Source organism: Crocuta crocuta, unplaced genomic scaffold (assembly GCF_008692635.1).
Source record: "Crocuta crocuta isolate KB4526 unplaced genomic scaffold, BGI_CrCroc_1.0 scaffold115, whole genome shotgun sequence".
Classification (NCBI taxonomy): Eukaryota; Metazoa; Chordata; class Mammalia; order Carnivora; family Hyaenidae; genus Crocuta; species Crocuta crocuta.
The window spans coordinates 1547025-1549505 of NW_027530575.1; positions in this window are offsets into that span (position 1 = coordinate 1547025).

The window sequence follows — 2481 nt, forward strand, 5'->3', positions numbered from 1 at the left end:
TTCTGCTCTCCCCTGCAAATACTGAAAAGTCTTCCACTGGGGTGTAGTGGTTTTCAAATGGATTTGTGGGCATTCCCACCTGGCTTCTAAACTTGTTGCATGAATACTACCTTAGAGCATTTACTCTAAGGCAGGTTTTTTCTTGTTTTGTTTTGTTTTTCTGTAGCTACTTTACTTTAAAAAAAAAAAAAACCATCTGTACTTGAAACAAATATAAAAGACCACAGTGTATTGTAGAGTGCTTACTCACAATTTCAAGAACAGGTATCCACCTACTGTGATGTCCGTTGATTATTTTTCTGAAGTTTGAGGGTTGAACTCCAAGTCAAGACATATATGATATTGCTATATAGTAGCCATGTCTATATGCCAGGTGCATATCTCTTTCAACAGGATTACATATATAATGAGACAAAAATATGCACTGATCAGGTTTCCAGCATTCTGTTAACTTTTTAGGAGGCCTAAATCATGCAACACAGAAATGGTTTATTTTTCTCTATCTTGGTTTTAAATTTTAAGTTTACTTTTTTTCATGTTTATTTTTGAGAGAGAGAGAGAATGCAAGTAGGGGAGGGATGGGAGAGGGAGGTCAGAGTATCTGAAGTGGGCTCTCAGCTGACAGCAGCAAGCCTGACATGCACGGGCTCTAACTCAAACTGTGAGATCATGACCAGAGCCAAAGTCAGACACTCAACCAACTGAGCCACCCATGTGCCCCATAAGGTTATTTTTGAGGGGTGGGGGAAGCTGAGAGAGGGGAAAGGGGAAAGAGAGAATCCCAAGCAGGCTGACTGTCAGTTCAGAGTCTGATGTGGAACTCTTATGATTGTAAGATTATGACCTGAGCTGAAATCAAGAGTTGGATGATTAACCAACTGAGCCACCTAGAAGCCCCTGTTATCTTTTTAAAGGCCTGAAAAACAATCCAGAAAATTACATAATATTGAAAAAATAATATGTTTTTAAATACTTTTTAATTTTTTTGAGAGGGGGGAGGGACAGAGAGAGGGGGAACCACAGAATTGGAAGCAGACTCCAGGCTCTGAGTTGTTATCACAGAGCCCAACGTGGGACTCAAACTCATGAACTGTGAGATCATGACCTGAGCTGAAGTCAGATGCTTAACCGACTGAGCCACCAAGGTGCTCCTTAATATCCTTTCTAAATAGGCTTTATTACTAAGACTTTATATGATTCATAGACGTAGTGTCAAATCTCTCATTTATTTTTTTTAAAAGACACATACATTGAGTAATTACATTGATTTTGCTCTTTTCCAATATAACTATTTTTATTGATTTTGTCTCAATAATTTATATTTTAAATGTCAGTATGAATTATTATGATCATTTTTAAATGTTTATTTAGTTTTGAGAGAAAGAGAGAGGGAGACAAAGCATGAGCAGGGGAGGGGCAGAGAGAGAAGGAGACACAGAATCTGAGACAGGCTCCAGGCTCTGAGCTGTTAGCACAGAGCCCAGTGTGGGTCTCGAACCCACAAACCACAAGATCATGACCTGATCGAAGTCTGATGCTTAACCAACTGGGCCACCCAGGCTCCTCTCTAATATCAGTATGAATTATACTTGCTATTTGTAATTCTGATACTGTCAGCTGCACTGTCTTTATCACTTGTATCTTAAATTTATACAATTCATCTATTTAAATTCAAATCTCACACCCTGCTTTCACAACAGCTGAGAAATAGTGCATATATACATACAACTGAAGCAAGTGTTGTAAACATTTTAACAAGTTTGGGTTAGTAACAGGACTACTTAATTTAGTATGATACAGAAAGAATGGTTACCTATTCACAGTAGTGATTAAATTCCATGTTTAACTTAATCTTACTTTTAATATTCTCCTGCCACCAAAATGTAGCATTTATATACAGAAATGTTTCAGTTGAAATAACTCCTTAAGTTACAAAGCTATACAAACTCATTAGAGAAAAGGAAATTTTTTAAGAATCATGTAATATGGAGTGTGAATGTCTTCTCTCACATTGTCTGTCTGTATTACTCCACTTCAGCTACCAACAGATTAGTGTCCAATAACTCTAGACTGCCTGGCTCTTCCCGCACCCCCACCACACTCATGCATACAAATCAATTATTTATTTTTTGCATGGAAATACAGAGATCAACTTTATCAGTACTGGTGAGAATATACTTGATATTTAACCATTCCCATATACTTTTTCTCTAAAACTCATTTCTATGTTGGTCATCACAACATATCTTTGTTTCTTTTGTCTTCCTATAAACATCTAGAACGGAGATTGCTGGGTAAGAGGAAATGCATATGTTAAATATTTCCAAATCGCCTTCAGGATAGATATCAAATTAAAGATGTACCAATAGGGGCGCGGGGGTGGCTTAGTCGGTTAAGCGTCCGACTTTTGCTTAGGTCATGATCTCACGGTTCGTGGGTTCGAGCCCCGCGTCCGGCTCTGTGCTGACTGCCAGCTCAGAG